The sequence below is a fragment of the Pseudopipra pipra genome, chromosome 22 (assembly GCF_036250125.1).
Source record: "Pseudopipra pipra isolate bDixPip1 chromosome 22, bDixPip1.hap1, whole genome shotgun sequence".
Classification (NCBI taxonomy): domain Eukaryota; kingdom Metazoa; phylum Chordata; class Aves; order Passeriformes; family Pipridae; genus Pseudopipra; species Pseudopipra pipra.
Window position 1 is genome coordinate 1309777 of NC_087570.1, and position 25835 is coordinate 1335611.

The following is a 25835-nucleotide window of genomic DNA, read 5'->3' on the forward strand; positions in this document are numbered from 1 at the left end:
ACACTCTGCACTCCGCAGGGTGAAGGTTTTACCCCAGGTTGTTCCACACTGTGTTTTTTCCACTCTGTCTCTCCCTCAGTCTCTCCCCCAAATGAATTGCTGGTAGCAGAACAACACTCAAGTTAACAACCTGTAGTAGGTGCACCTCTTACCTTCATCAGTCCTGCCCTGCTGTGGATCCAAAGCTGCAAATTGATTCCTCTTGTGGCCGAGCAGCACCAACACTGGAGAATGATCCCAGTTTTGCAGATATTGGCCCCAGTTCTGACCACCTCTGGTCACCCAGGGAGTTCCCACCGTGCAGCACGTTAGAAAATCCAACATTTCTGTACAAAGCAGGGGAGAGTCTCCCCATGAACCCCCCAGCCTCTGTTCCTCTGTGCTACAGGGTGGGGTTTGCTGCTCACACCTGATACAAAACCTGCTGTCAGAGGTGCTGCTCCAGGTGCAGGTGATTTTCTATTTAAAGCTGGAGAGATTGAAATCACCTGTGAAGGCCTCCTAAGTCATCAGATATTGTCTCCAGTTCTACCAAACACAAGTGCAACTGCTCTGCTCGAGCAGTTTGTGTTTTGTCCAAACCCACATACTAATAAATACCAAATACCACAGAATTACCAAAAGAAATGATAATGTTGTGGTTAAGGCACTTCCTTAGGGTTTGGGAGATTCAGGACCATTCCCTCCTTTGCAGAGATGTCCTTTAGACCCCACAAAAACCACTTGGTGGGAATTCATCCCATGGCACACTGGCATCCAGATAACCAGGTGCCTGGTGTAAACTACTCACTGAACTGCTCAAAGACTTGTGCACCACCTCATAGGAAGGGAAGACCAGGCCCATGCAGAAAGGGGCTTTCCAATTCATAAAGAATTCTGAGATTTTCAATTCTCGGGGTTTTAGCCGAGAGCAAAAATTCCAAAATACCAAAATCAATTAAGTAACTCAAAGCTTGGATTGATGGAAATATTTTATTACATCAAAACATTACTCCAGTTTCAAATTTCTAACAGAATATTTCGTTCTACTGGAAAACTTTAGAAGAAATCCCTGAAAATCCATAGTGACACTTGATAACGGTATGACCTGGATTTATTTCATTCTGCCACAGCTTTTTGCTTACATTTTCCTTCTGAAACAAAAATTCAGGAAAGTCTGACTCAGCTCTATGAAACATTTGGATGTAAAGTGGGTTTGGCAGCATTTCTGTCTCACACCAGAACATCACATTTGGTTTGCAAAAAAAAAAACCAAAACAAAAACCTGAGCAGAAAGTGGGATTTGTTTTGCTCAGCTTCCCCCAGGGATTGTGAATCCCACTGGTGGCCTGGAAGGCTGACACTGCAGAAATCCTGAGACTGAAGGAGTGGGTTGGTTGGGTTCTTTTCTCCCAAGAGCACAGGCAGAAGAGAACAGGAGGTTGTGTCAATCTGTTCTGTTGTTTCCCTGTGGACTCCTGAGAGCTGGGTGGAACTCACCTGGCCAAGCATCACTTCATTCCCTCAGGGAAAAACCAGGATGTGTTCACATCATTTCACTTGAGAGAAAGTGGGAATTGAGAGAGGAACCCAACCCTCACCAACTCTGCCACAAAACAGTGTTTGAAGCCCAGGGAACGTGTCCCACTGGCAAACAGCAATTCCTGCTGGGAGAAACCAGTTCCCAGTCCCACAAACAAGCCAAGCCAAGCCAAGGATCCTTCTCCCAGAGCCTCATCCCACGAGTGTCACCCGGGGGTGCCCAGAGCTGGTGCCCACTTTGCCAGGGGATCTTCAGCAGTGCCCAGGTGGTTTTCCTGGTTTCACTGGGGGGTGTTTGTGGCCCTGCCCAAACACCCCCTTTCCCAGCCCGTCCGGGAGCTGTGCAGCTCGGAGGGCTTTGCCCCTCTGGTGCATTAGGGAAAGGCGACACCGCCTTCCCCGCGAGGGGCACTGCGGACCTTGAAAGGGAAAAGCGGGGCTTTTATGTCGCTATTAAGTTCGAGTAAAGCCCAGTCATCAGGTTTCCCCCCTCCGTCCCTCTGGGGCCGTGGCATCAGATTGCTCTGCAGATAAGCCCCGAATGTGCAGGATCCCCCCCGAGCATCCTGTGCCAGCCCCGGGAGCTCCCCGGGAGAGACCAAACCCCGCAGAGAGGAGGTGCTTTGCATTAGAGCCACCACAAACCTCTCGGAGCAGGAAAATCACCCTGGGTAATGTTTAGTCTCATTTAATCTAATATTGGTTGCTAATGGGCTCTGATCTCGCCCGTGTGCCCAAGGAACTCCTCCCAGCTTGGCCAAGTGGTGAGATCAGCTCTTGCATTTCATTCGGAGCACTCAGCACTCGATACCCGGGGAGGTCACCACGAGCTGCTTTTAAATCAAATACCCAGGGCCGAAAAGACAGGAGTTATAAACTAACACTCTTAAGATTTTATTTATTTCCTACTAACTTTAAAAATTATAGCAAGCATAAAGAGATGGACAAGGGCATGCAGTAGAAGGGGTAAATATTGAGGAAAAGGCTTGTTTGAGTTTTCCCCGGGCTTTCTATTTATTTGTTTTTAGAAAGTCTCAGGACACAGCATAAATATTAACCTGATATTAAGAAGGGGTGTGAGAACTGTTTAGTAGCAGAAACCTTTCAGATTTTGTTCTGCTGAATTTCAGACACCATTAAAAACACTGCATTAAGGAAAAATAAATTATTTAGGCTTCTTACTGGGACTGAAAGGGACACAACTGCTTCTATCCAAAGAAGCATCCTCCCATCACAGGTGCTAATGAGACCAATGATTAAAACTGTCTCAAGTTTTACTGTTCCACAATTTTTTCACACATTCATTTCGCTCTACACTGTGATAATTTTTTCCCAATTTAATTCACACAGTTTTCAGCTGTGTTTAACTTTGTCAAATTGCAATTGCAATGCTGCACACAGCATTGAAATATAAGTTGGTGATATTCATCTTGCTTATAATACATAGACCAGCCTTTTTAGTATAATAGGTCGTGTGGCTCTAACATGTAGAGCACTGGAAAGGCAGTCTTGTGAAATTATGGTTGAAATTGCAATAAAGATCATAGACCCAAAATGTAATAGAAGTAGAATAAAGGGATTAAAGGGATCATGTTTTATATCAGCCTCATTTTGAGTCAGATTATCTAGATTTGTGACCAGTTTGATTTAAACATTGGATTAACAGCAGAAGGAAATATCTAACTTGAGCTGGTCTCTACTTTACAGACATTTTCAGTGTTGTATCTCTTTCTCCACTTTCCACAGCTGAAAATGATCCTGTTTCCATGCAAGAGTTCCCTGGAAATCACTTCTGCTCCCCATTCCCAAACTGGCTCTAGAGCCCAGACACACACTGCCAGGTGCTCCCTCAGGCAGAGGGGCTGGCAGGAGGTTTGGGGTCATGCTGAAAGCTCAGCCCAACTTCACTGCAAGTTCCTTCTCAGCATGGGAAAGTTCAGACAGACTTTCAGTGAACCCAAGATGAATTTTGAGCCCCCAAAGGACACAGGGGCTGGGTGAGTGTGAAGTTTTAGGGTTCATTAGCACAGGGAAAGTCCTGAGAAATGGCCAAAACCCCCAAAATCTGGCCCAGCCTCCTCCTCCCACCAGCCACTACCTGCCCAGGTGAAACCCATTTTCCCTGTTTTTAAACTCCCTTTTTATGGCCCAGTCCCCTCAGCCAGGCTCTGCTCTGGGTGCCAGGCACACCGAGCAGGAATCTCTGCATGAGACGCCCTAATTGGCAGCAGAGCCCCGGCCTGGCCAACATCTGCAGCTGGTTTTGGTGATAATAAATCAGGGCTGGGGGGGCTCGGCGTGGCAAGCTGCCAAGGAGCTTTCCTTTCCCCAGTTAGCCAAGAAATAGGAAGACAACAGGGAGGACTGGGGCAGCTCTGGGTGGTTAGAGAGCAAAATGCAGTCGGATACGTCCCCAGCCAGCCATCAGCCTCCAAACTTTCTAAGAAACAAGCTGGACCAGCCAATAAACGTGTTTTTTCAGCACTGAGCAGCAACTTGTCCAGGAACCCCCAAAACCATCATTAAACCAAGGGCATGAATGCTGGAGCAGTTCCTTCTCGGGAATGAGGGTTCCATCCCCGGTCCTGGGAGGGTTTTGGAGCTGCCTGAGCTCGTGGTGCTCTGTGATCACCCAACACTCACTGCAGACACCCCTGCAGGCCCGTTTGCAATCAGCAGGTTGGATGCTCAGCCCCAAACACTGGATTTCTCCAGTGCCTGGAGCACTGACAGCTCAGTCCTCCTCTCAAACAGAAACCAGGGATGGGAGGGAATCCTAGTTCAGAACAGGGAAATCCAGACTCTGAAAGAAATAACAATCAAAGGCTGGAAGAGTTGACTGAAACCACTCAGAAACCCAGAGTTGTGGCTGACAGAACTGTTCATTTAAACATTGCTGAGTCTTTCCTGCTGATCCTGGCAGCACAGTTTAATATTAAGTTTTGGGGTGAGGTTTTTTAGGTCAGGTTGCTGTGGCACTGGGTGATGAGGCTGCAGAGGCCAAGTCCCTGAGCTCTGCTCGTGGCACATTCCCACCCCCACCACTCAAGGAGCAGGAACTGCAGACTCTGCCTTCCAAGGTGGCTGGTGCTGCATCAATTCAGTTTGGCAAATTATTTCTAGCGAGATCTTTCCCTCCCCAGAGTGAGCCAAAGCCTCGACTCTCAAGGCTGCCTTCACCCCAGCCCTCTCTTTGCACTAGAACAGCTCTGCACCCTTGAAAGTTCAAGTCATTTTTGGACCATCATTTACCATTCCACCCATCAGATATTTAAGGCATTTTTTGATCTCCTTTCAACCATCACATCCAGTTCCACCCAGTCCTTCCTTCAGCCTGAGCACTTTGCCACCTCACACTGCTCTCTCTTGCTCCCCACCACAGCCCCACTTCTCCAGGAGTTATCTTCCACAGGGAACATCCACCTCATTTGCAAGGTCACAGTTATTTTAGTCTGAATCCAGTTATGGAACAAACCACCCCACTCCAGTGTAAAATCCCTAAAGAACAGTGACAAGTGGTTCACTTAGGGGAGAATTTAGTCCTTTCAAACCAGCAAAAATCATTAGCCCAATTCATTCATCTGCCCCTTAATGAGATGCCACCTTCAACAACCACAGCCAGGTATTTCACTGCTTGGAAATGGGGATCCACATTTGCCAAGATAATATCTGGCAGGAAGTATTTCTTGGGTTTATTTAAGCTTTAAGATCTATGGAAGGAGCCGTGCACAATATCCTGTTTGAAGGCATTTCTAATTTAAATTAATGACCTGAAGGATATCTCAAGGCAATAATGATCTTATTGTACCAAATCCCACAATAGCTGAGGTGAATTATAAATTCCTCTAAGTGATTTAGTGGTTAACATTCCAAATCACAGCCACCCGACGTGACGCTGGGAGTTCCAGCACCAGATCAGACAAACCACACAGGCTGTCCTCAGCCTCCCTGCCTGGTTTGGAACAGGCAGGGAAAAGGGTTCTCCTGAGCCAGTGGGAAGCAGAGCAGCCCTGGGGGTGACTGGAGTTCTGGGAAGGCACCTCATTCCCAACACTTGGCTTGGCAGAGGTGCTGGAGCAGCCGAGCAGACACCAGGCAGGGAGGGGAGCTCACCCACGGGGTGGGACCTGCTCCCCCCAGGGACAACTGCAGGTTTGTCACCGAGTTATGAAAAGCACAATTTGGCTAAATGAGGGAAAAAAAGTCCCTTTTTCCCCCCGAAAATGCTCATGGCACAAGCCCAGCTGCTCCGGGAAGGGTCGTTCCCGCCCCGGTGACGAGTTGCACATTTGTAAGTCCATCTGTCACCGGTAAACAGAACACACTGGAAAATAAGATGGATAAAATTTCCCTTTGAAAAGGCAGAGAACCAAATTGCCCCTAAAAAAGGGCTTTCAGCAGCTGAGAAAAGCAGTCTGTTATTTCACTCACAGGCCCAACTGCACACGAAGCAACAGGTCAGGACTTGCATCTCAAACTTGTTCCATACACAGGAGCACACAGGTCGTGCCCACTGTGTAATTCAAGGGGTTTCTGTACACTTGGAACAGCCTATTTTATACATCATCTGCTTTTCTCAAATTCTGCCCTTTCTTATTGCATTCAGGATGCCATAAACAGTGGACTTACTCCAAACATAGCTCCATTTTAAGCCCTAAATATTATTAGTATTATATTTTGTGCTCTGTTATAAACCTGAATGGCACACCAAGCTGTAAAATGTGTTAGTAAAAGTATTAGTAAACCCACAATCCCCTTCCAAGTGAAATCTCCCCAGTTTGCTGTTGGGATACCTGACTGGGAGGAAGGCAGTGTTTTCAACTCCATTTCCTTTTGAGCTGAGCAGATTTGTTTGAACCCCTAATTCAAACCACAGCTTGACCTTTCCCTGCCCACGTGGCAAAAAAAAAATCCCCACACCCAAACCACTGGTGCCAGTGTAAGTAAATCACCAGTACTTAATTAATTATTACCAAGTACCTTGGAGAAGAGGAATGGTTCCTCCGGGTACAGGACATCCCAACAGTGAGTGGTGACCTCTCTGCTCTCCTCATGCCCCAAAACATGGAGCCAGCTCAATACACAGGGATACTGGTGTCTACTGGTGTTGTACTACTGGTAATGGGTAATTTATTTCCCCCTTTCCAGTGTACACTTTATTATTTTAAGGCTCTTTTTCTCAGGGACAAGCTTCACCTCCCATTATTTCTAGCTTGTACCCAGCGCTGAAAGCCTGAAAAAAAAAATGATAAATTAAATGAGAAGGAAATGTTTAAGGGTTCCTATTCATAACAAAAATACTTAAGGCAGCTTGGGCCATGAATCTTCCACGAGCAAGTTGAGATGCACATAAAGGACCTGATTCAGAAGAGAAGTGTGGAGGACGTTGGTGGATGGCTGCTGCTCCTGGGATTTATGGGGGTGGGAGCTGGTATGTGGGGAGAGTCCAGGCAGGTAATTAGTTCCTTGCAGAACTCAAGATGGAGTTGGCTTTTCCCAACTGTTCAAAGGCTTTTCCCCCAAGCAGTGGGTCAGCTCTGAGCAGCTCTGCCTCACGTGGGCTGGGGGCTGCACTCGACCACTGGGTGAAGATTAATGAGTGACCAAGCCCTGCTTTTCTGTCAGCACAGACACGTGCATCTAATTAAAGGATTCAGAGAGCTGGCAGCAAAGCCCCAAGGTGTTCTCCAAAGCCACCCAAAGTTTGTGTTTGGTTTAATTTCCCAGTTATGCCCAGTTAATAGGGATTAACTCCCAAACCTCATTTACCTTTTTCTACATGTGTCAGCTCTGGGGTTCATGTAGTGGGGAAACTGCTCCATCCATAAATCCTGGGGATTTGAATCATGTGTTTACCCACGGAACAGGAACAGGCCTGGACTGTGGCACAGAGGTGCCCCTGTCATCATGTCTCACTGACACAGGGACCACCTTTTGCATTAAATCCCCATCATCTGCCCTTCCAGCTACAAGGATTTTTAATAAATACCAATTCCTGCCAACAAACCAAGATTCTGGGGTTTTTTTTAGTCACCAACTGGACCAGGATCATCCCTTTTTGCATAAACAAACAAAACCAAGCAGAAATTCTACAAGACTGGAGGGGGGGTTATGGACAGAAATGTTTAAAGTTCCTTTTCCAAGCTGGTGAAGATCCAGCAGCTTCTTTCTACTGGTGCATCTCCAAGAGCAGAAAGGTTCTGCTCACAACCCTTCCCAGAAGTCCTGCCACGAAGGGAAGCTCCTTTCCCTTGGCACAGTTCCTTACACAGCCAGGGGATAACACGTTTTCATGGGCAGCTCACTCTGAACTGGGACAAAAAGAGCCTGAGAAGCCAAAGTGCAGGTTGTGAGAGGGCAGAGCTGAGTGTGACAGCCCGGGCTGGGCAACCAGAACTGGAGCCAGACTGAGCCCACGTTCGTCAGCCACGGCTGCTGCTGGGGGGGAATGAAACAGCCTTTAAGCCCTGCTTTAAATGCTGAAACATATTCACCCTTCATGTGAGCCACCTCAACACTCAGCTGGGTGAGCAGCAAGCCCTTCATGTGCAATATCCCCCAGCACCCAAATTTGCCTGCACTTTCAATTATCCAGACAATAATGAAAACATGTTGGCGGGGCGAGCGTCGGGTTACAATCACAAATTCTTACTTCAATAACAGCCATAAAACAGAGACCCAAAGCATGTTTTTTTGCTTTTTTTCCAAACATTAGCAACTCATCTGATACTTAGTCCAAGGATCCAGTTTCCTGCAAGCTGATGACATGTGAGACCACAACCCTGAGGCTGATATTAAATTATACATATATACATATATAAATATACAGAGAGAAAACCTGTGAAATTACAGACACAGATGTGTTATTGGTGTCATAATTTTTTCCCATTAAACACCGTATTAGGTTTATCCCCTTTCTATACTTGAAAATCTTCACATATAAAAGATGAATAGCAACTTCTCAAGGGGATCCCTGTGGTTTAACCTTGTTACAGGAGGTCAAACACAACACACAAACTATATTGGTACAAAGATGACTGTAAAATGGAATTAGCCTTTTGCTCCCCGTTCCAGTGGGGAGGAAGCCAACTTTCACATCTCTGATCCACTCCTGCTCCAGCACCCCAAAAGGACTCAGGACACTGGTCTTGGAAAAGCACATTTTGTAGGGGAAGGACCAACAGACGTGACAGAGATATATATACACACACATATATATGTATGAGACAGAGACACTACCAAGTGGAATCCAAAGAGAAATATCAACCCAGGATTTTCTCACAGTGCCCTGGGTACTGTATCCATTGGGATTTCAGAAGGAAGAACTTCCTTCTCCCCCAGCTGCTCAACAGGCAGGACATCTGCAGCCCTTGTGAATCCCCCAGCCCTAGGAACAGAAACACAGAGCATCAGAACTCCCAGGGAAGACACCAGCAGCAGCACAATAAAGATCTTCATTATTTCTCCTGGGCATTTTCATGACAGAATTCATGTAGAACATAAAAAAAGCACAAGGCATGTTTACTGGATGTTTTATAGTTCAATAAAACATAAATAAACAGCTTTTTAGATCAAAGCTACAGAAATAAGGAAGCACTGTGGCTTCTGAGACCTGACCAATATATCACATCACCTGAAGTTGAAAGAAGCACTCCTGGCACTCCTGCTTTCCTCTGGAGCAATCCCACCTTCAAGGCACCGTGCCCACCCTCCATCTGACCTCAGGGACTTTACCAAACAAGTACAACTGTGCTATTTTCAGTTTTCAGAGTGTCCTGTCAAGCCTTTTGGGACGAGACTTTGAGGTTTTATAAATAAACTAATAAAAAAGGAGCAATCAGTAACATTTCCAGGAGGGCTCAGGATGGATTTTCTGTGTGTTCAGCACCACTGTCCAAGTGCTGAGCTCATCCCACACCATGAGGACCAGTCCAAAAACCCAGCTTTCCTTGAAAGATTGTTGCTTTGGATCCAGTCCTGGCCTTTCTGAGCAGCACAAGTCACTCTAAATCCCACACCAAAAGAGAAGCCAAGCTCTCTCCAGACTTTCACCTTCCTTCTCTGCCTTTCCTGTGGGTTGGATGCAAACCTGAACCTGCAGGCAGGAGGATGACTGGAGTCCCAGGGGGGTCTCACTGGTTTTACTCACACTGGTTACCTACATGTGAGTGTTGGTGGATTGGGATTGCATGTGATGCCACCAACCCTTGGAAACACAGATGGACCAATGTCTGGCTCAGTCATCCCCAAACCCAAGTCCTGACATAGTTTGGTTCTATCCTAAAAAACCTTTTCCCTCTCAGCTCAAAGAAGCAGCACATGATGTCACACAGGGGGACTTCTGCTGCAGACTCTGGGTTGCCCCAGAACACACTTGGTGCTTCCCTGCACACATATTCCAGGATCCTGTGGGGTTTGCTTTCCCATTGCTGCCAGAAAACGTGTGGCCTTTGAGCATTCCTGGTGCTCATGCCCTGCTCTGTGCCCTGCTCTGCCATTTACATCGTGTTCTTTGCATGGCTATAGGCTTTTGCAGTTATTTTGGTCCCACATCTCCTAATATGGGGTGGTGGGAACTGAAAATACCACACAGAGTTCATCTGGGTATGTATTTATTAATCTGATGCCAGGGTATTGCTGGCCACTCCTAAAAATACTTGTGTGCCCACCAAGACCAGGGCACCCCTTAAAGAGAACTAAACCAAAGCAAAACCCTCCAGGGAGGCACCTTCACCCAGGCACACCCCCAGACACCCCCAGACACCCCCAGACAGGCGGGGCTGTGACCCCAGGGACACTGATGTGTCCCTCCTGAGGCAGAATGGAGACCTCCTGTGTGCCCTGGAGCTCCCGAGTGCCAGGGGGGCACAGGAGAGCCTCAGGGTGCAGAACAGACCCCTTTGGATCACCCTTGCAGCTGCAAGGCATTGCCAGAGCACAGAGTTCTGCCTCTTCCACCAGAGCACTGGGGTTTCCACCAGGAAACCCGTCCTGCTGTCCGGGGGGAGCAGCACATTCCAGGGCAGTCACCAAAAGTCTGGTCAACCCAACTTAGAGGGGTCAGGGCATTGTGGGGGTTTGGAGACGTGACCCTCAGGTCAAGGCCAGGCTGGAGGGGGCTCTGAGCAGCCTGGTCTGGTCAGCAATGTCCCTGTTCTGGCAGAGGGAGTGGACCAGGTGACCTTTGAATGCCCCTTCCAACCCAAACCATTCCATGACTCCACGGCTCTCCCAGCCAGCCCAAGCTGAAGGGCAGCCCTCCATGGGCTGGAAAAGTCTCTGTTTGGGGAGGATTCTCCCCTGGGCTGAGGCTCCATCTGTGTGTCAGCACAGCCCACAAACCCCTTCCTGCAGCAGCTTCTCAGTGACTCAAACCTGTCTAAACAGCAAATCCCTCCAAGTCCCAGCCCTGCTCCAGCCCCAAGGATTCCCAGGTCACGCTCACTCACAGTGGGAACAGCCCTTTCCCTGCCTCTGTGGTGACTGTGCCCAGCACCTGAAGGCCAGGCTGGGCTTTTTCTGCCTCACACATCATCACCCTCCTCCTCAATTAGCTGGCAAGGCTGGTGATGATGCGTGAGGCCAAACAGAGCCCAGCCCGAGCTGCCAGGGATGCCTTGGCTCCGGGTGCTGACAGGGCTGCAAAAAACTCCAGGCCAGTCTGAGAGAGCTGGATCCCAAATCCCTGCCCAGGGTTTGAGCTGCAGGAGCAGACAGGAGGTGGTGGGAGGAACGGGGGGGTGGACCATGACCAGGAGCTTGCCTGCAGCACTGCAGGGTGTGGGGGACAGGAGGGTCCCTCACCTGCCTGGGAACCCCCTGTCCCAGCCCCTGTCCCTGAGTGGGTAACTCTGGGGGTGTCTGTGCTCAGTCCTGCCTGTTCCACCACAACACCAGGGTGGTCAGTGGGTGTCCCCCGAGCCTGCTGTGGGGAACACACGTGGCCACAGAGGACACACAGTGGATCAGGTAATGCAGGGGAAGAAGAATTCCATCTTCTCCTTACATTTTCCTGAGCCAGCCCACGGTTCTGGAGCAGCATCAGTGCCCAGTCCAGCAGTGTGGAGGAGGCACACTCTCCTGCATCCACCCCAGTGCTGCAGACAGACCAGGTTGTCCCTGTGCACACCAGAGTGGGTAATTTTATCCCAAATGTGCCTGTCTAAAAATATCTCACTTCTGTGTTTTTTGACCATATGCCCAGGATCGTGAAAATTTTTCCGTAGGAAAAAAAAAAAAGCTGAAAAAAACCCCTTAAACCCATAACATCTTGGAATGATTTGACCACTTTCTTCTCAGGACATTCTCTCCTTTTTATACCATGATGGAGTTTCTCCTGAATTTAAAACATCAATTTGGCCTAACATGAGGAGAGTGTTCATTCTTCCAAACCGTAAAGATCAGAGACTATAAACTGTTGTTTCTTAAATGTTTCATGGCAAAAGGCATTCAAAGCGTAACATTAACACAAAGTTTTTCTGTAAAACAATCTGGGAAGTGTAATCTCTGTAAGAGGTTTTTTATGCACCATGGCTAATTGTTCCTGACAGTATGATTTTACATCAGGCCTTTTTTTGTAAATTCAACACCATTGGAACTTTATGGCAGGTAATATTCCTTACAACTCCTAAAATCCTCACCGTGTCTAAATTAGTGTTGCAGAATCATGTTTTGGGTGTTTTGGTTTTTTTTTTTTTTTAACTACAAAACACTGGGAGCAAATTCTCTCCTGCCTTGCAGTTGTAGCACCGGAGACAACTTTATGGAATTCTTCCACAGAGGGTTCTACAAGGAGCTTTTACACCTTTTGTGCACACCAAGGTGCACTGTGGTGGGCCAAGGGCTCTGCCTGGAGCTGCTGGGCCATGGGACACATCAGCCTCTGCAGCAGAAGGGGTGGAGGAGGATGGAAACCCTTCCAGCCTTTGAGGCTGAACACGTGGCTCCTTAAAATGCAAATTCTAAACCTGCTTTAAAATGGCTGTGTTTGAAATGTCACAATTTCCCAGAGCCTGGCTCGGGGTTACCTCACCTGCACCAAGCCCAGGCTGCCAACACGGGTTTTTCCAAGTGGTCACCAGAAGGCATTTCATAGGATCATGGAATGGTTTGGGTTGCTTGGAAGGGAACTTAAAGATCCTCTTGTTCCAACCCTGCCACGGGCAAGGACACCTTCCACTAGCCCAGGTTGCTCCAAGCCCTGTCCAGCCTGGCCCCTTGGACACTCCTGCTGTCTCTCCAACCAGTGCTGTTCCATTCCCCAGGGATTTCCTCTCATCCACACTTTTGGGGTCAGTTTATACAGCCTGTCCTGCCAGGCTGAGTGACCTGTGCATGGGCCTGGCTCACATGCACACACACACCCCAAAAATGTCCTTTCGACCACTGTACCTTATAAAATATGGGTTATAAAACCTTTATGGAGCCTGTTCCTCCGAGGGGCTCATTCCAGAGCACAGTATGCAAACCCAGCTCTTTATGGCAGAGAAGGGGCTCGGTCTGTGCCGGGGCCCCGCAGGAATCAGAAACAGGATCGGGCTTCCAAAGGGACCACACAGCCCTGCCAGGGCTGCTCCCAGGGCAGCCAATGGAGCTGGGCCTGAGGCTCACTGACAAGGCAGAAAACACTGGTTCTTTCTGCCTGGAATTCCTTCTCACCCCACCCATGAGCAGCTCCCTCCCAAAGGTCAGAAAGAAGGTGATGGAATCAAGAATGGGCCTTTGACAGGCACCACAGAGGGACAGCAACTCCAGAGAACCACGGGCAACCTGGAGCTGCCTTTGCCAGAGACAAAATTCCTCACCTGAGGTGGCTTCACCCAGCTCTGGGTCACTCTCAGCCAGGAGGGAAGGGAGCTCCAGAGGATTGTTGGGAGCACATGGACTGATCTCCTCCAAAAAAGGGGAATTAGACTCTCAGCAATTCCTGTACCTGAGCATAGCAAGAGCAATAATAAATGCTCAGGGTGTGAAAGTTATGAAAATTAGAGTAAATGGGGGTCAATACAGTGAATATATAAAACAATTTACGTGGAGGCTCAGACCAAATCAAAATAGTTCCAGCTTTTTTTCTCCACCCACCCACCCACCCACCCATCCATCCATCCACTCACCCACCCACCCACCCATCCATCCATCCACTCACCCACCCACCCATCCACCCATCCACCCATCCCCTAAACACTTTCACTGGGGTTCCATCCTGTTTGTGCCTCCTCTTTGCTCTCTCTGGAACTCTCCCACCACATCCCCTTGGAGCCTTTCCCAGGATGACCCTGACCTGCTGCAGTGACCTCCTGCCCTCCCTGCTTTCAAGTGTCGGTCTCAGCTTTGCCTCAGCCATTGAACCCAACTCCTGGTTTGAAGATCTGGCAAACAGGACACAGCAGGTGCTTCTGCAGGTGCAACTGCTTCCTAAATGACACCGACTGAGTCTGAAATGCTCCTAAAATCTACACCATTATCTGCACCCTGTATTACAGACTCACTGCTGGCTTATGTCTTGGGACTATTCTGGGATAACTGAGGCATTTGTTTCCGAAGAGAACAAATTTGGGTCCTGTTCTACAGACAAACCAGCTCTAACCAGCAAAGCTCTCCTGGCACACGATTTAATCTCACCACTTTTCATGGGACTTCAGCTCCCACTTGACCTTGCAGAGGAAGGCAGCAGCAGGGACTGAGGGAAGTATTTCAGACTGCGAAACCGAGAATAAGAGAACACCAGCACCTTCTCCAGGGTCACCTGCCTGTGGTCTCTGCAAAGATTAAACAATCTTATGGTGATTCTGCAGGATAACATGGACAGTTACAGAGTCCTAAAGGCTGCTGAACTCCAGGGCTGCTCAGGTGCCTTTCACTCAATGTTTTACTATTTCTAACTGAAAGTTGATGTGAACCTGCTGCTGGACCTTCACTCTCTGACCACATCCCACCAGGGCAGAGCTGCCAGCCCAGCTGTGATGCCTCCTCCTGCCCCAGCTCCTGACTTACCTGACTGGAAGTGTTTGAAACTCTCCTCTGACGGGTTCCTGAAGGACCACTCACACCAGCAACATCCCCGGGGTTCTGTGGCACAGTGATGCTAAAAAAGATCAGTGATAACAAAGAACACCACTAATGACAATGTTACAGAGGCCTTCCTGCTTTACTCTCATTCCTGATCCAGACTGTTAATTTGGGTGATCTGGACTAGTTCACCCCCAGATTTGTTTTACACTTGTTCAGCAAATCACTTTCCTTGGCACAGACTTGAATTATTCATTATAATTTTTTTTTCTAGGATGGAGAAGTTACTAAAAGGTTTCTTTCTTGTATAAAGCATTTTCATGTTTGAGTATTAATTTTTAAAATCTCCTGTAAATCCACAGTACTTTGCAGTTGTTTGCTTTAGCCCTTTGCAGATTTATCATTAAAGCTTGGGAGTGTGCACGCACAGGCACACACATCTATATAAACTTATACAAGTAGATGTTCACATACTTAGTCCTGTTCTTTTTACAGTGGCTCCCCAGGCACATGTGTCAGCCTTCCAACATCTGTCCTTCTTGAGAAACACCACTCAGTGTCTGCTGAGCTGAAGGTGGACAAGAAATCTCTGTAATTTCAGGCCTGGACTCATTTTCAGTAGAGGAAAAAGTCCTTTACAAGTCCAGAGGTCCATTCATCATTATCAGGTGAACACATCCATCCATCTCACTGGGGCACCTTCCCTGGCACCTCATTTGGGAGGGAGATAGCAGGATTTTTGGTGGTGCAGTAACAAATACCACAAAATATACCATTAACATTGTGTGCAGCATTAAGCCCATACTGATTTCTTGGCCAGGGCTCAGACAGACACAGGGCAGCACTTCTGCTTTGTGTGCCCACTTCTGCTGGGAAATGGAGTATTTTAAAAGCTTCAGCAGCTCCATGAGGTCACTGTAGCTACAGAAAGCTGTAAAAACTGCCTGGGTTGATGGTTCAAGCAGCCACAGGTCTTTCTCATTACAGAACAGATATAACTCTATGAAATTATTATAATAATAACATCATTTATTTCAACAGGACTGAAGCAAAAAGGCTTTATGATAGTGTTTTATATGCAACATGTGCACTATAAATATTTCCATAAAAATATGCATTAAAATATAAAGTTGGCAGAAAGAAATCAAAAGTCATGAGGAAAAAAAAAATCCAGTTAAAGAAGCATTAAACCATAAGCCAAGGAGCAGTGAGCAGAGAGCCCCTGCCAGTCAGGGCAACAGGCTGCTCTTTCTCTGCTTTCAGCTACTTCCCAGCACAAAGGAATGAGCCAAGATTCCATGGAGAAAGTCCCTGACAAACTCACACTCACTTCCCCAGCCCGTCACTCCTTCCTCCTGGGAAGGTCAGTGCAGGCATCACAGGATCACAGAACGGTTGAGGTTGGAAGGAAACTTAAAACCCACCTTGTTCCACCCCCCTGCCCTGGACAGGGACACCTTCCACCAACCCAGGTTGTTCCAAGCCTGGCCTTGCCCTCTTCCAGGGATGGGGAGCCCATGGGAGAGAGCAGGTGGCTGAGGCAGAAGCTGAACCCAGACCTCAAAGAGCACCAGGAGACCATCCAGGGCTGCCTTTGCACTCCCTGACACAGGACTCTGCCTGTGCAGGGCTCTCTGATCCTGCCAAGTGCAGTTCTGCTCCACACAGATCCCTGTTGTGATCCCTGTTGTTTCTGAAGGAACCTCTGCCTTTCTAGTCCATATCAGGCAGAAAGTCCTGCACCCTGAGCTCTCTCCTGCTCTCCCTCCCTCCCTCTAAACACCAGTTTAGGGGGTCACAGTTATTGGTCCCTTCAGGTTTCAAATACAGAATCATGGAATACCCTGAGCTGGAAGGGACACCCAAGGATCATCCAGTCCCAACCCTGGCCCTGCACAGACACCCCAACAATCCCACCCTGTCCCTCAGAGCATTGTCCAAACCCTCCTGGAGCTCTGGCAGCCTTGGGGCAGTGACACTGCCCTGGGGAGCCTGGGCAGTGCCAACCACCCTCTGGGGGAAGAACCTTTGCCTGAGATCCAACCTGAGCCTGCCCTGACACAGCTCCAGCCCTTCCCTGGGTCCTGTCCCTGCTCACAGGGAGCAGAGATGGAGCTGCCCCTCAGGAGGAAGCTGCAGACAGAGAAGCTGTGAAGTCTCCCCTCAGTCTCCTCCTGGATCACCAGAGTTCAGCTCCTGAACATACAAAACATGGATAAATCCAACAAAGGCACGGAAAGGAGCCCAGGAGCTGCCAGGTCCCCCCAGGTCTGTGCAGCCCTGTGGGAGCTGGAAGGCTCCAGGCTTTGGCTGCCAGCCCCCCAGGCACTGTTTACACCAGCAGCACCCACACAACACAATCCTGCTTCCCAGGCCAATTCTGCTGTAATACATCATCCCCCAGCAGACTTGTCAGATTGGTTTGTCTACAAATATGTTCACACTTGGAAATATCTGCCTTCTGTGAGCAGCAATCCATTAAACATGCATCTCTCTGGTTTTCCCATCTTGCTCTCTGTACATAAAATCAGTTCTCTTCTTTTGTCCCCAGTAAATGCCTATTCCACATTTTTGCATGTTTTAAATATTCACGCATACGAAAGAAGCTGTAAAAACATCGCATGGCTTATTTATTATTTAGTGCACACACTTTTTGCTGCAGAATACCAAAATAAAAAGACATTTTAGTCAATTTTTTTTCGTTCCCTTTGTATTTCATTTCCATTACTCTGCTCGTTAAAGTTTAAAAACTACTTTGTTCCCTGACAGTCGGGATTTACGTGTCTCTGAGCCAGGGAACACATTTGTACCTGCTGGGGCAGTGGCAGAGGTGGGGGTGAGACACTGAGGGAACTTTTGGCTCCTCACCTGAGGGTGCAGGGAAGCTCCAACCCCGCTGCTGTGGCTGCTGGAGCTGCAGAGTTCCCCATGTCCCTCAGGAAGCAATCCCAGTGGTAAATTATCTTCACCCTCAGACACCTGCACCCCAGTTCCTGTTATTTTTACAGCTTCTCCACTCTCCACAAACCCCTCATTCACTCCAGGAATCACCTGTGCAGAAAATCCCTGGCTGGCTGGAGCTCCCTGTGGCATCAGAGAGTGGATTTAAGCTTTCCAAGCACCCTGACCAACCCCCCAGCACTCACAGGAGGTGGGAAGGGTGCCACCACGCCATGGCAGAGACGTTGTCCACCCAGCAGGCACAGCCAGGGAGGGTTCCTCGTGTCCTGACCCGAGGAGACCACCCATGGGAGTGAGCTCTGCCTCCGTGGTGCTTCCCCAGCTCTCCTGGCCACTAATCCCTCTCCAGCCCTGCCAGGAGGTCCGGGCACCTTTCCATCAGGAGCTGGAGTGGGCCCAGGAGCTGTGCTCACACAGGTCACTCAGCAGGCAGAGCTACCAACCTGGGCTGCAGTCAAAGCACTGGCCCAAAGGTCTGGCTGGGCTTCCAAGGGCCGTGGGAAGAGCTGGATCTTGTCACCGGTGCCGTAAAAAGCGCCTCGTTTTCCAGAGAATGGTCCTTGCTCCTGGATCAGGTGGTTGGGAGCTTGTTCCCAGGGACAGGCTGCAACAGCACACAGGGAAGGGCAGTGCAGGAGGGGTTAGCATATTTATATGATATTTTATAACACAGAAGTTTAACAGCACATTGTAAAGCACCTGAAACGTGCTGCACAAACACATTATTGTGTCTTGTGGGATATAATCATGTCTTGCCAGGGAGCTGCACCAGGGAACTTAAAATACACTTTCTGTTATTTTAATCTGGGAGTTTTGCACCCAGAATCTGCATATCCTTTCTGTTCCTGACTCTGAGACATGCACACATCCCTGCACACACAGGGAGCCTTGCCCCCTCTCCCAGCAAGAAGGTATTTCCTGATAACAGGGAACACCATCATTCCAGGCAATTCAGATGCACTGATATGAGACAAGTCACCCAAGGTCCCCAACCTTACAGTGGGATGGGAGAGGACATGACCAACTTCACTGATTCCAAGGAATGCCAGTATTAAATCCACGGAGCCGAGCTTGAAACGAGGGAGGATTTTCCTTATGGCCACATCCTGTGTTCAAAGCACAACAGGCATTTTCTGGGACATTCTCCTCACTTCTGACTTTCTAATTTCCCTCAAGGTATTGACTGGGGGGCTCAGGAGTCTCCTCACTAACAGGTGAGGCAGAATCCTGCCCACGTTAAATGTTAAGGGCAGCGTGGCACTGATTACCCAGGGACAGCATAATTACACATCAATTGGTGCACAGGGGTGTTTAGAAGGCGGGATGTCAGTGACCTCCCGTGTGCTCCTCCAGCTCCCAGCCCTGGGTGGAGGGGGACCCTTCTCTCAACAGCCTTGTAACTCAAGTGTTACACCCGGGCTACTCCAGATCAAAGCAGGAGTCCCTGAGTGCCCCCCGGGCTCCCCCCAGCCCCTGGTTTATCAGAGAGGCACAGACAGACCCTCCCACTGCTGCTGCTCTGGGATGGGGAGCTCAGGGATTTAAGGGCTGATGAAGGGCTGGTGGTGTTCAAGCCAATGAGTGCAGCAACCACCGAGTGCCTCCCAGTTCTCAGGGCAAAAAACCTGCTGAACTCCTGCTCTGTGTGTGCACAAGTGTGTGTGAGTGTGCTGGGAGCACTGAACGCTGCAGAGGGAATGAAGGGTCAGGTAATCCTGGAAGACAGAAAGAACAGAAAAACACAACAGGATTCTGGAACATTTCAGTGTCCTGTTGACTCATAAGATTGGAGCAGACAGGTACAGCCCAAAGACAGCATGATCTAAATGTGGGCCAAGCTCTAACACACAGCAGGAATGTCTAATTTTAGTCTGTCCAGTTTTGGCAATGTCACCTTTAATTGCATGGCTCATTTGAATTGTAAAACACCTTTAAAAGCTAACTAGTAAAAGGAAATAGGCCATATTTTCTAGACTAACAGTCATATTCAATTTTAACTGCAACGAAATTGGTTTTAAACAGTTAATGCACATTAGGACTTGAGTTACCAGAGAGAAACCATGGCCTGCAAACCCACATGCAGATGTTTTGGGCCTTGAACTGGGACTGCAGTGGGATCATTTTGGGGCAGTGCTTCTGCAAACCCTTTTGTGTGACCCACAGCTCCCTGGGATGGAATTTTCCTGGCTAACAAGTTGCAGATTTCTACACTGTGTGTGCTGTGGTGAACTGCATTTCAGGTCTTCACACACAGGACTTTGTGAGGCTCAAATCAGCCTGAGGAGCAGGAGAGCCAGGCCAGTTCCACCAGTTCCCAAGGCACAGGATGTAGGGAATGGCCACATCACAGTGGGCAGTGCCCTGGACGAGTCTAATTTGCAGTAAAACACAGGCCTCAGCAGGAACACAGATATGTCAAAAATTTGGATACTAAATAAAATCTATTTAGCAACTATATTGTTGCCTCAGTTCAGGGTTTGGAAAAAAAAAACCCAAACCCACAAGCAAAAATGTTTTAGAAGAAGATTTTCTGAAAAACCTGGGCTGAAGCTGATCAGCTGCAGTGAGGATGGATTTTATCTCACACTGGGCACGGGGTGAAATTTCCCAAATTTGTGATTTTGTGAGTGAAGCCCAAGGAAGCATCTCCTGGAATGACCAAATCCGTGTGGGAAGACTTTCACAGCAAACTGCCCCTGGTCAGCAGAGGGAGGAGAAATACCGAGGGGTGCAGTTCAATAATACTCACACGTGAGGAATAGTTACCCTGGGAGCCCAGATGGGAGGACTGGCACTACTTTGCTCTGACTTCCAGTCCTGATTAGCCAGAGCCCAATTCCGAGCCGCTTTCCCGCAGCACCCTCTGGTTCTGCACTCCAGTCGTGGGGCTGCAATTGCAGGGGAAGTGCTGAACGGCTCCTGCCAGAGCCAAATCCTGCTGAGCCAGTGATGGAGGGGAATATTTAAGGACTTTGCCGCTGGCGGGACCTGCGCTGCCACCTGAAACACGCCTGACAAAGAGCACTTTTCTGTTGCTGCTGATTGTGCCGCACGGAAAGCAGGGAATGTTCCCGGAGCAGCGGCTCTCTGCCTCCCTCTAGAGCGGCTCGGAGGGTACTCACAGAGCAAACTCCTGATTTTCCAGCGTGTAGTCAAGGGGTTTATCTCGCTCTTCAGGTCTTCCTAAAATGTTTAAGCCCCCGGCAGCGACAGGACCTGGAAATGCAGCAGCTGAGCTCTTCCAGCTCTTCCATCCCGTGACATGTCCCAAGAAGGGACAAACTCGGTGTCCTTACAGAGGGCCCAGCACAGCCAAGTCCCTGCTGCAATCACAAAACAAATAACATCTATTAATATTAAGCGGATTTCCCACTTTCTTAAATATCTATGATATGTTCTGAAACACATTCTGCACTATGTTCCTGTTTCTCCTCAGTTTTGGACATTCATTGCCTTCCACCCGAAACAGGCTGCTCCTCCAGCACCACTCAGCCACGTCCCCTGGGATCCCAGGATGAGCTGGCACTCCCTGGCATGAGCAGGACCCTGGGTTGGTGGTCACTCCCCGCTGCTGGGAAACCCCTCCTGCAGCTGCACCTGAAAAGGCATTTTTATGGACACAGTTTGCTGCCACAGGTACCATGGCAGGGCTCTTGGGGCCCATTCCTGGCACTGCTGGAAAGGGCAGTGGGTTCAGTGTCCCCTGTTATTCCAGAAGGGAGACCAGCAGGTGCCTGTCTGCCCCCAGTCAGCTCCACACAGCAAAGCACAAAGCCCACAGAAACAATCTGTAACCAAAAATGTCACCTTTTATTCCCTCCAGTCCTGATTTCATGAAGTTTTTAAGGACACATCTAAATTTAGTCTTCAGAACTCTGCAATGTTCCCAGGAGATCTATTTACACGTTAAAGGTCATGCAGGTATCTATATCTTGCAAAAACCACGGACATCTTGACTGCATTCCTCATTAGAAATAATTGCTCAAATAATTAATGAACAATACTTGCTCTGGGCCTTTCCTAAGGATTTTTGCTTTGTTTGAATATCCTCAACACTTCAAATTTGAAATCTCCTCTCGAGACACACAAGTCATGTTTTTTTCCTCCCCTAATGTAAGACTTCCTTTCTGAGGTGTCCAAAACTTGATGCAAGATCTTGGTGGGACTCAATTCTGTTCTTTCCCCTTAAGCCTAACGAGTCATTAAAAAACTCAAGTGGGAAATAACATGGCAATTAAAAGCAGAATATGGAGGAAAAAATTAAAGTAATGCATCCTTGGACTGTAATTTAGAGAATTTATTAGTCATAAAACCTTGATGAGTTATTCTTATGGCAAAACCTGTAATAAGAAGGAAAAAAATGATAAAAATAATGAACACATTTGTATGACAGAAATTGTGGCAAGTGCAGGGAATGACAGAGCCCTCCTTGGGAAGGGCTGAGCTTCATAATTACAATCATATAGATGTTTCTTAATACCATTGTTTCAGTAATATATTGACAAATTTGCCTTGGAAATCTTTTCCACTCGAACCACTTGCATTTTATCTTTCAAAAATAAACATGTCTGTTGCCTGCAGTGAAGCAAACTGCTGGGAGCTGAGCAAACCCACTCCCTGAGAGGAGCAGGACGTGCTGGAGTGAGTCTGCTGGGAGGTCTGGAGGGACCCCTGTCCGTGCATGGGGCTTGCACAGTCCCTGGGGTCACTTCCTTTGAAACACCACAGGAAGCAGGAAAAGAAAGATTTGGATTCAACCCCGTGGGTTGGATTTCAGAGTCAGAAACCAGATCCTCCTGCAATCCCACCTGCAAACACACTCGGAGCACAGCCAGTTGTGGGGCTCAGATTTAACCTGTCCCTTCTCCTCAGACTGCTGCCCCTCCTGGGCTTCCTCCCCAGGACACAGCCCCACTGGGCCACATTTCAGCAGGGACCAGGCCATGAGCAAACAGAAAAATGCCAAGAACAGAGGGCCCTGCAGCAGCCTGCAGCCAACACCACCCCGAGCCACCTCCCCAGCTCCCTGTCCCTCCTCTGCTCTGTCAAGGCTCATTTCATTCCCCAGGCAGGAATGTCCTGACAGCGGGTGAGTAACACCTATGTGCTACTTGATGTATTTAATGGGAGCCTCAGAGCTCGTGGAGTCCTCCCAGAAGCCTATGATCTCTTCCAGAAATAACCATCAGTTGGAATGGAAGGGCTGTGATAGGCACAATCTGTTAGCAGCAAATTGAGCTGTCACCCTTGTATGTCATGTTCATTTGGCTGATTAAGGAGATATTAATCTACTGCCATTGTTACAGTATCTGTCATCCTGGGGGAAAAAAAAACAACAAGGATATGCAGGCAGCTTTTCTGGAGATATATATATATATATATATACACACACACACACACAGAGGAGAGAGCAGAGGTGTGCAGAATACAAATGAAACTCTAATCTGCTGCAAATATTGAACCAACTACAGCTGATTACAGATGCACAGGAAGAACAAACAGCAGGTCCTGCTTCAGGTAATCCTGGACCCGGGTTTTGGCTGGTCCTGGCTGCCCCTCAAGGGCAGTGAGACCAATTCTGGGCAGTCAGGCTTTGCCTCCTCAGAGCACAAACCAGTTTAAACCATCTGTGTAATGGGTACAACAAGGTGTCACCATGAGGAGTTCCTGACACCACATTTCATTAGTTCAGGAGACAACATCAAATGCCTTCACTGCTGCCTTTGGTGAAGGAGTGTAGACACCCCAATTATTTTTGCTGAGTGGTTTCAAGGCAGGAAGCCCCTGAAATGGTGAACAAGCCTTGAACTAAGGTCCAAACCTGATGGTTGGACTTGATGATCTTCCAGGTCTTTTCCAACCTTAACAATCCTATGATTAAAGCCTTTTTTTTCCCCCTCAAATACCATTCCTGTGTCTGGAATACACAGCACTGAATGCCCATTAAATATCCCCAGAGCAAACTTACCTGTCCTTCAGCAGCACTGCAAAACCAATCTCAGCAAATCTGCAGGCAATCCCTTCCTTCCTTCCTTCCTTCCTCCCTCTGTGCCTTCCTCACCTGTCTGGATTTCCCCACAGGAGCAGCTCCCACGGCCTGTTCTCAGCACCATCCTGCCACCATTTCACCCGGGAAGAGATGAACCAGATGGCAATTTGGGAAGTGAAGGTCAGACTGTACCAGGTGTGAAGATGCCACCTCTGCCATGGAATAACAGAGCACTGACCATGGGCTGAGGATTCAGCACAAAATGCCTCCAATTTGGGGTGATTAGGGGGGGTGTTGAGTTACAGCAGGATGTAGTTCATAAGGGAACACAAACTACAGATCTGCTCAGAGAAAATCAGAAAGGAGCAAATTCAGCTCCAGCGTCCATAGATACAACTCCCACTGTCCTTCACCTGAAAACTCTGGTAAATAAATCCAAACTTCTGGGCAGTTTCCAATGGAGATAGTTCAGGACATCCCTGCCTGGGTAACCCTGCTGGTTACAGAGCCCTTTAGCAAGAGGCAACTGCCACAGCTTTTATTTAAGAGCACAGCTGCCATTAAACCAGAATTCTAATGAATATGCACACACAGAATCTTGTCTGTGTAGGGTCTCACTCATTTTTGTGGCGGGAGCATTAACACAACCTGAACAGCTCCAGAATCCATCATTAAAAATGAGCTGCTGGTTTCACGTTTTCTTGGATGAGAAAATGTATGCCAAGCCCCTCCAGCCCCCCCTTGCTTTTGCCACAGTCCTCATAGGTTATGTTTGAATCAATAACTATTTTAATATGGGGAGTTTAGAAAAGTTTGATTCAAATTCCTTTGACACAGTTCCATCAACATCCAGTTATAGAGCCATTCTGCATATGACTCATTAAATATTTAAAAGATTCCTATTATTGAATTAACTATTTATTGATTTATAATTTAAAAGATTTATGCTTGGCCATTAAAAAAAATTCCAAGCTGACTTTCACTTAAAGAGATGTCAGGTGCCATTTGCTGCTGGTGAATGTCTAATGTACCCTTTTCACCCCCGGAGTGAAGAAAGGACAATTACTCAAGGACCTCTGGTTCAATATTCAGACTGGTTGGACGCTGAGGTCTGGGGCTGCTGTTTTTTCCTGAGGCATTAGGTCATGCTCAGCAGCCTCCATCCATCCCACAAACCCTCCTCCCTCCCTGCAAATGCACAGCTTGTAGTTTCTCTCCCGTTACATTTATTGATTTGCATCCTGGATGAATTTTGCAAGGCAGGTGAAGCATCCTGAGTGTTGTTTTCCTGTGGCAAGGATGGTCCTGCTGAGGTCACAAATGCAGGAGGACAAACACAGAGACACCCACGTGCACAGCTGACCCTCCCCTTCCATCACTGCTCTTACAGCTTGGCACACTGGGGGGGAAAATGGGCATTTTAAAATTAAAAATGGGTTGAAGAGCTCTGCTGAATTGGGACCATAGAAATGAAAACATGCTCTGGTGCTCACATTAACTCCCAGCTTCAAACCCAACACTTACCATGCCATTGCTCTGCTCTTTCTATAAGGAAAAATATTAATATACTGCCTTTATTTAGCACCTATAATCTAGGCTCACAAACTGCTTTAGCCACATTAATTATTTAAATCTGGAAGAGCCCCCAGGGGTGTCTATTATTATAATACTCCTTTTACAAATGAGTAAACTGATGCACAGGAAGGTTAAGTGACTCACTGAAGGCCACACAGAGTCCACAGCAGAGCCTTCCAAGGAGGAGGAGAATAACTGCACTGTCTGCCCTGACTGCACAAAATCAAGGTATTTCCAAAGACAGACAGAAATACTGCTTGGATCTAAAGGGGAAAAAAAAAAGAAACACAAAACATGGGAATGACTTTTTTCAGTACCCAGCTAGCAAGGGTCTGCTTCAGATAATGATCTCTCACTGTTTGTTTTACTTCTGGCTTCGGGGACCTAAGTTTTAGTGATACACATTTTTCTACAACCCATTCTTGGCTCTCTCTCAAACCCACACAGGGTAATTAGCACAGGTCTGTCAGACAAAACTACAGCAGAGTAATGCATTATACCCCAAAATTGTTGCTCCAGTTTCTCCAATCCGTGAATTATAAATAAAGACTTGAAAAGGCTCCTTGCTCCAAGTAGGAACTATTTCAAGCCTGCCATACAGCTTTCCCAGTGGTATTGCTGGGGGTTAGGGATTAACCCTAGAAAAATAATTTCTGGAATATCAGACAGAGAACTGTAATAAACTGAGTTAGAATCGCTGTAAGAAGGGAAAAAGGGGGTATTATGGAGCCAGAGAAAGGGAAGCTCTCACCAGTGTGATATGGGAGAACACTTAAACAAA

General features: G+C 47.9%; 1 long non-coding RNA gene across 7 annotated transcripts; it reads right to left on the minus strand.

Annotated features, from left to right (window-relative positions):
- Window positions 1–958: 958 nt before the first annotated feature.
- Window positions 959–24480, minus strand: LOC135425769 (uncharacterized). 7 transcript variants are annotated; one of them, XR_010435751.1, is made up of 6 exons: window positions 23552–24480; window positions 17934–20813; window positions 14515–14605; window positions 14143–14279; window positions 13326–13453; window positions 959–8908 (listed from the first exon to the last, which is right to left on the minus strand). It is a non-coding gene; the product is annotated as an uncharacterized LOC135425769 (long non-coding RNA). The 7 variants fall into 7 exon arrangements; XR_010435747.1 differs by having other exon boundaries at window positions 23459–24480; XR_010435748.1 differs by having other exon boundaries at window positions 17934–20501; window positions 20613–24480.
- Window positions 24481–25835: the final 1355 nt, after the last annotated feature.